The 8,342-nt window shown below is 43.9% G+C and overlaps 1 long non-coding RNA gene across 1 annotated transcript; it reads left to right on the top strand.

Annotated features, from left to right (window-relative positions):
* The first annotated feature begins 1,300 nt into the window (after positions 1 to 1,300).
* LOC113834913 lies at positions 1,301 to 6,511 on the top strand. The gene is made up of 3 exons (XR_003483903.2): positions 1,301 to 3,148; positions 3,249 to 3,380; positions 4,502 to 6,511. It is a non-coding gene; the product is annotated as an uncharacterized LOC113834913 (long non-coding RNA).
* Positions 6,512 to 8,342: the final 1,831 nt, after the last annotated feature.

The following is an 8,342-nucleotide window of genomic DNA, read 5'->3' on the forward strand; positions in this document are numbered from 1 at the left end:
GCAAACTCCCAGAAATCCGGAAGTTACCCTTAGGTAGTATATGATAACGTATGATGACATCTACCCACTGGTAACAAAAGGAATCTCCTTATTTGAATTCAGTATTCCCAGGTGTGGCCCTCAGTTGCCATGTTCTCACACTCAATATGTAAGCACATCCAGTTCACTCAAGGGAGTAAAAACAAGGACACTTTCTTTGAGAAAGAAAGGATGTGTGGAAATGGGGCTCATTTAACAAAGTCGGCCCAGACGTTCGGTTTGATTAATTTCATTTGTTGAGACTGATATGAGCATCCTATGGAAGGTGAAAAGACTTTCATCTGTGCATTTAGACCACAATGAGCTCCAGGAGAAGTGCCATTGCATATGGCGCCACTTGGAACCAAAGGGCTGTAGCCCCTGCATGCTTCATGGCCTGGTATCAATCTTTCTGCCCCAGCACTCCACATCTCCTCCCTTCCTACCGCCCGTACTCACATATGAACTGTCATCATGGGAGAGATGGAAGTTTATTCTGCATAAACAATTTGTCCGTTGGCCGCTCTCTGAGTCTGCCAACCAGGTTGCCAATTCCGATGTCGACACCTGTCCATTTGGAACAGGAATGAAAACAGCCACTCATTTCCTAGAAACCATCAAACACCCTGTCTGCGAACAACAGCTCTCCCTTAACTGCAATATGGGCAAGACATGAATGGGTCATGCAGACAGATAATTGCTGATCAGATCCTCCAAGTCTCTCAACGTCCTTGAAATTGAAACTTTCATATCCCTTTCAGTACAGCGCAGTTTGGAGAGTCACCATTTTAGGGCTGTGTTGTAGGCTGAAACTTCATCTTTGTTATGGAATTGAGTTTCGTTATCAGGACTTGCTAATGAGAGGATAAAGTCAATGGAAATTTTCAGGTAGCTTTCAAAACCACGTTCTCCTTGTGGAGATAACAACACAAATTATGTCCAACCACATTACAGTTGGATTCTGGGAAATATGTGTACTTTCACATAGGATCAAGGATAGCTCTACCCCGTGTATGTGAATGTGCACACGCGTGTATTAGAACATTTGAGTGCTAGAGGCCTCTTTGACACTTCCCCTCCTGCTTTGTTCTTTGTCTTATGAACACTGTCCTTGCCTTTGTATTGGGACATCCTCATAAATCTTACGAGGCAAATATTTTAGCCACGGTTGCCAATGACTTGCAGGTGACATGTCACCACTGAAGTGAACTTTCAGAGCAGCCTGGGCCTTGCCTTTGGGAGCTCCTGCCTGGCAGAGGCTGGGGACTAATGTGGGTTTAATGTTGTTATGAGCCAGGCAGCTGAGGCGGGTAACAATACGAGTCTGTTGGACATGTCTTCTGGGTTGTCACGTTCAATTTGCACATGACCTCCCGGCCAAAAAATGGGAAAGAAGTGGTAGAATGTGGGACTGAAAGCTCATATTATTGCTTTGACAGCTTCACTCATCTAGAAGTAATGCAAAATGCAATTTATATTTATACACTCTGACCTCCTGCGCAGAGAGGGAAAGTATCTAATGATGGGCCGAGGTAGTGGAGGAAGAAACAGATCTCAATACAGCTGGAATTTGTCTACATTTCTGCTCTTCAACCATTCAATTACAGTCAAAAGACAAATGAAGCAGGGACAGTGTGCTGGTGAGGTAGTGACACAATTATTTTATAGTGACTGCCTTCTGGCTTTGAGTCTTGGCAAAGGAGGCTACAACACGCCTTATTTCACTGGAGACAGATAATCTGCTTGCTCCCAGCGGACAAAGGCCCTCTGCTTGTAGGTGCGTCATTATGCCCATCAGAGAGGAGAGAAGACACTAGCCAGTCAGTGACACTCCGGGTATGCACTTGGAAGTTCTTGAGAGAGGCTGACACTTTAATCCTATTAACCAAGATAAATCAAGTCAGGCCTGGTGGTAACTGGGGCATTATTCACTTTTGAGTGGAAATAGGCAGAAGGCAGAGAGCATCATTTTCTTTTGTGCATCAGGAAATTTACTGGCTTTCCTGTGTCCCCAGATAGCTTCATTTTGAATAGAATCCCCCAGGTAACTGGGAGAATAAGGGTATCATTGTCCATATTTTCAGATATGACCTGAGTATCTCAACCAGTGCTTTAAATGAACAGTGGTTTCCGTAAAAGTTGGCCTCCTGGGGCTGGGGAGAGAATTCTGGCTTTTCCAAAGGACGGAAAGGGACAGAGGCGGTCACCTTCACAAGGCTGGTATTGCTGGCAGAAGAACATCAAACCACTATTTTTGGTCTGCATCAAGAACCTTGCTAGAGACCCACAGATCAAACCTTAGAAAGAAATACAGCACTGGGAATTGTGGCTGACAAGGCAGCAGAGTGCTGTAAAGTGTTTCCCCATGTTGCCCCCTCCCCTTAAATTCTCCTAGATAGCACACTTTCTCCTACTGTATCTCCCCATTGCATCTAACTGGTGACTTGGTGACTTCTGATATAGAATGCTCAAAGTCTTTTTTTTCCTTAAGCTGAGCACAATGGACTCTCTGTGGAGGAATATTGTACAATTCCCACATTATACAATATTGTATGCCTCCCACATTATGCAATATTGTATAACTATTACATTATACAATATCATATGCCTCCCACATTGTACAATGCTGTATAACTTCCATCTTCCAGAGGGAAACCATCTGCAGAGTTCAGCTGGTCAATTTCTCAGGTTTCCTGGATTTTTGACACTATTGATTTCAAGTTCTTAGTAACTTCCTAGAGTCAGAAGAAGGTGGAGTGAGTGATGTATATGAAGTTAGACAGGGACAGGGGAATCAGATGTGCATGTTGGGGACAGGTTTATATCCTTGTGGATGTCCAAGAGAGATGTACTGATGTGCATTTCTGCACACTGTTTGTAAGATGTACCGCTGTGTGTAAGAGATGCACTTACGTTCACTGTACATAAGAAGCAATAAGGACTGGCCAGAAAGAAGGAGGGTGGGCTGTTTTCCTGGATGAGAACAGTCTCACATTCTCCTCCCTTTGGGAACTCAGAACAAGGAGTTCTAGGATCGAAGCGAGGATCTAGAAGTGGGGAAGAGACCCAAGGCATGGCAACACCGGTGATATGCTCTACAGATATGGCCAGCATCTTCTTTGTCCCAAAGGTAAAATAATAAGGTAATTTCAGAAACTCTTGTTTAGCTACCCTTTCCCTCACTGATCTGTCCTCACTGACCTGAGCTCCCAATTCTCCTCCCCCACCAGGTGCTATCATAACCAAGGACTCACTAAACTCACCAAGTGTTGAAGACAGGAGCACAATGTCTGGGAGACTCTGACACCCACCAGCACCCTTACTTAGAGTATTCTAGAGTGACTTCTGAAGGGGCTGGCCAGGTAAGAAGTGGGTTGGTTTCCTGAATCCATCAGATTAGTTGTGGTCAGGCATCTGTGGAACCAGAAGACAGCCCCAGGACCACACAAAGTATCTTGTGCTATATACACTGCCGACTGGGGATGCAAACTCACTGGCTGGGCACTTCCCAAGCAGGTGAGATTTAGATTACTGGTTCACATTATCTTCTCAGGCACCTGGTGGACCAGAAAACCATGCAAAGTCTTCCTATTTTGTTCCCAGGATATGGAAATAATTTTAGGACCGTTTGGCTAACTGAGGAAATAGATGAAGTGGTTTGCTAACTAATCCAGGTGAAAGCTCCTGGGATATTCACCTAGGGGTTATCTTAACAATCTTTCCTTCTGCTCCTTCCCCACACTGTGTTTTTCTTCCTCAAGCCCACTCCGCCCAAAGAGTAAAACAAGGTCCTTTAGTTGAGAACTGCTTCTCAACAGAGTGTATGTAGTATGCAGCCTCACAGGTCCAGAACTTGCTTACAATCGAACTCCTCAGGCAGGGAAGGGCACAGGCCAAGCACGAGATCTCCACCCTGGGGTGTCTAGGGTTGCAATTTCCCACTACCTGAGGCATCCTAGGATGCTGGGACTGTGGAGCCGCTAGTTCTCTGTAGCCGGCCCTGCAGGAGTTAAAGTCCCAGACAGACAAAAGCGAGGCCGCGGCGGCTCCTTTTCTTGGCTGTCAGCTGCAAATAGAACCGCTGCCCTCTGGACTTTAACTCCCGACAGAAAGGGCATTTTATTACAGGCTATGACAAGTTGCAGGGAGACCGCGGAGAACTCAATAAGAAGGAGCTGGCGAGTGGAATCAAAAACCCTCGGAATGTTTGGAAGACTGAGCGAAGATGGCCCCAAATGATAGGTGTGAGCAGGACTCGAGGTCGCGGCTGCGGGCTGGGCGGGGTGGGAGCCACGCAGCTACACTGCCTGCTGCAGCTGCTGAGGAACCAGACGAATCTCCCGGCCATCGACGGCCCTGCCACCGATGCGCAGAGCCCTGTCCTGGCACCCTCTCAATAGAAGCTGCCGCAGCTGATTGCTCTAGAAAAAGCTGGCCCTACCGGCTCCCCAAGTTTGCAACTTTCTGTGTTTTTCATTCACAGGCGGGAAATGGACACTTCGCTCTCCCGAGCTGGTTTCTTCCTGATCCTCTGCCAGAAGCTGTCTTCCTACCATCAACCTTTTGCAAACTTCTACTAGACTTTACTCGAATTTTTTTTTTCTCCGTTCCCCTCTTCTCACGAAGTTAGCACGGGAGGGAAAAAAATGACACCAAGGGAGAGAGAGAGAGATTTTCTGCCAGTTTTTTATTTTTATTTTTTTTCTTTTTTCTGGGCTTGCTTAGTACAGTGACCTCAGTCTTAGCTGCACAGGGTCTTTCAAGGAACTGACTTCTCAGAGAGGGGAGCGCATCCTTCTTCCTACTCCCGCTTCCAGCAGTCTGTGCTTTTAATGGGTGCTTTTAATCACCCATCTCCAATGAAAACACAGTGCTGCTGTCCAGACCTGAAGAACTCGATCTGCCCTAAAGTGCGCTGTGGAGTGGGAGACCCGCCACCAGAACATCAGCACTCCATGGGGATGTTGACCTAGTAGGATTCCGGTTGCCTTGAGGATGCCAGCTCAGCTGGAGAGTGCTGGAGAAGAGACAAGGGACTTCTGAGGAAGCTTGTCACACAAAAAGTGAAATATGTTTATCCCAATCCTAGTCTCAGAATCCCTGGCAAGAAAGCCAAAGTTGGTAGATGTCAAAGCTAGCATTGCTCCCCCCAAGCTCATTTTCATGAAGGGTGCCGCTCACCCAAGCCTCAGATCAGAAAAATTTTTGACAGTGTGCAAACCGTTAAAAGGAAGCTGTAGTTCCTCTTCTCCTTCCTTTTCAAAAATCGATGGAAGCAAAAAAGTGAGCAATCTTATCTAATTCCACTATCGAGGCAGAGAGCATAGATAGATCGGAAATTCATAGCTTATGGGCACAAATGTTTCCTGCTTCCTGTGTTCTGCTTGGTAAAAAACAACAAAACAAAACAAAAGGTAGCTGAAGTTTTTGGGTTCTTGCTTAGTTGGAGAAATTTGGGTTCTTGTATCGTTGGAAAAAAGATCCAAGTTTTTTTGTTTTGTTTTGTTTTGTTTTTGTTTTTTTTTTGGGGGGGGTTTCAAAGAAACCAGATCTTGGACACATTTTGCCAGGTTCTATCCTCTGTGTAACAAAACAGTGCCTTCTAACTTTGTTTTCTCAACCCCATCCCAACTTTTATGACTTTTTTCTTTTCATAACTCTGCTTTTTCCCTTTTCTGTCAAAGTGTTTCTGATCTTGATTAAATATTAGCTATCCATTTTTTTTTTGTCTGTTGCATTCCCCCAACCACTTGCATCAGAGTACAAACAGATCCATACTTCCAGTGTCTGACCACAGTCAAAGAAAGTTCACGTGGTTGGAACTGAGTCTAAAACAATGCGCTGGGCACCCACTGTGTACTGAATAACAGCTGCAAAAATAGCTACCAAAATTAACTAGTCACAAAACTAAGAGGATGGGGAAAACACACGACAAAACAGGATTTTTTTTTTAACTAACAAAAAAGTAGTAAGATGAATGTAATGGGTGCTGTTTTCTCTTCTGGCATGATATATGACTAGCAATAACTGGACCATGAAGAGAAAACTCTATGTCTCTTCTCCTGTATTGTTTTGTTAGGAATCTCTCAGAACTAAACAAATGCAGGGTGCTTGTTCTTCAAAAGGCTGACTACTGCCAGGTAAAGAGTTGGAAAAGAGTGTGGTTCTTCTCACTAAATAAGTGGCATGTTAAAACCCTTGTCAAAAACTTTCCTTCAATATTTTGGTTTGGAAACGGCTGGGGGAGGGACATTGTAAACGAAATGACTTCCTTGGCATGGTCTGTATAAATGTGTATCCTTAAAATTTGAGAGGATAATAGGTGCCTGGAGAGCAATGCAAGCCAGGTTGGGGATTGTACTCCCTGACCCTGTGTGAGCACCTGAGAAAAGTAAAGGTGCAACTTAATTTTCATATTTCCTTTCTTCTCTATTTCTATATGGAACCTTGTTTCAATTTATACTCCAGAATAAAACTGTGTGCTTTAAAGTTCCTTGATTTTTCATCGTCTCCCCTCTGTCTGTGCATTATATCCTTCTCTCTTTCCTGGAAAGGGCAAGTTGTTGAAAAATAAAGGTATACATCTTAAATTTCCACCAGATCCTTCTAGAAAGTAAAGGAATGGGGATATGCCCCTGGCGGGGAGGGGAAACAGTCTCACCATGAATATAGGTCACTTACAGAGAGTGAAAGTAGGAACCATCATTGTAAGTGAATTGGCTCTGGCTGAGGTGGTCTTACCGTGGGAAGAATACCCACTGGGAATTGTATGGTGGAAGCAGGAAGTGGGGTAAACTTGTAAATTTGAATCGATGAGAATGGGCAAAGTCTCAGGACCCCCCCTCACCTTTGCAAAATTTTTCAAGCATCTTGCTGAAGTCCTAAAACATGGCCAACAAGGGAACATCAGTCACCATATGAAAGAGTTGGGGGGGGGGTCATTTGTTTCTATAGCTTTCCTCTTCTGAGACTTGGAATAGCAAACTCAAGTGGCTACCCCTCACCTTTGTCTATCTTCCTTAGCAAACTTGACATTGTGGAAAAAACACAACATGTGAATTATTAAAGAGGAGCTGGTTTACTTTTAACCCTGGGTGCATTGCTTGGGCCCCATTACCTGCGCATTTATCTGGGAATGTGTTACAAGAATTACAGGGTATGTGATCCACAAAGAGGAGAGGAGAAAGCAGAGGGGAGAGGATGTAAAAATACCAGGGAAAGCAGGGTGTATATCTTACCATTTCCAACACTCAAATGAATGAGTAATATGTTTCAGAAAACTAACTGCTCCTCTAAGAAGGGGGGGGGTCAGTTTTTATGTCCCAGGAGAAAGAGATGAATTCAAAGGAAGTTCAGCCTCTTTGACAGAATTTCTTAGGATTTTAAAACTACATTTACTCAAACAAATTATTAGCTTTTGGACAGAAAAATGTATCAAGGGCTCTTCCTATCTTTTTTTTTTTTCTTCTTCTTATTTCAGGTACAACTTCTACTTACATTCGGTTACAAGCACTTTTCAAATGGTGAGAAACACTGTGTACCATGAAGGATGGTTAATAGACATTTTCCAAGTCAGAAGTTTGCAAAACTGTAGAAGAATCCAGAAGATATTTAATTTGCACAACTGACAAAATGATTAAAAAGCAGCAGAGATCATTCAGAGTTTCAGCCAAAAGTGTGTGTGTGTGTGTGTGTGTGTGTGTGTGTGTGTGTGTGTGTGTGTTGTGCACTAGTTAAGCAACCATTATCCTGTTGGGGTATCTTTCTGGACAGCTGTTGCTGGAATAAAATAGGAAAGAAAGCAACAAATATCTAAAATGTTCTTTCAAAATTAAGAAAAAAAGGATGTACAGTAAGCCAATAATAAGAACTACTAATAAGAACTATTGCCATTACTGTTTAGTCCTTTGGGTACCAATCTGTATATTCTGTTGCCAAGAAGAAGGTAATAATTGAATCTATCCTAAATCTGAGTGATGGAGTAGTCAGAAATGACTCCATCTGACAGGAGAGCCAGGAGGCAAGTGATGGATACTATTGTCCAGACGTGACCCTCCATTAACACTACCTATCAGCATCTGGATCCTGTCACTGGTTCCCATCTTAGAGCCAAGAGGGCTGCCTGGCAAAGTCCAAGCACTTCCAGGGTTTCTATGTGGCACTGAACCCCTCACCAGCTGAATAGTTGAAGAGACTAACCTAAACCCTCCATCTCCATCTGCCTTATTGCTCCTCTCCAGACCCATTGTTTGGCAGGTGCTGGCAATTTACTCCTTATCTTGCCTGTTTATGAGGGATTTTAAAAATTAAAACAAAGGGGAAAG

This window comes from Cricetulus griseus, chromosome 3 (assembly GCF_003668045.3).
Source record: "Cricetulus griseus strain 17A/GY chromosome 3, alternate assembly CriGri-PICRH-1.0, whole genome shotgun sequence".
Classification (NCBI taxonomy): domain Eukaryota; kingdom Metazoa; phylum Chordata; class Mammalia; order Rodentia; family Cricetidae; genus Cricetulus; species Cricetulus griseus.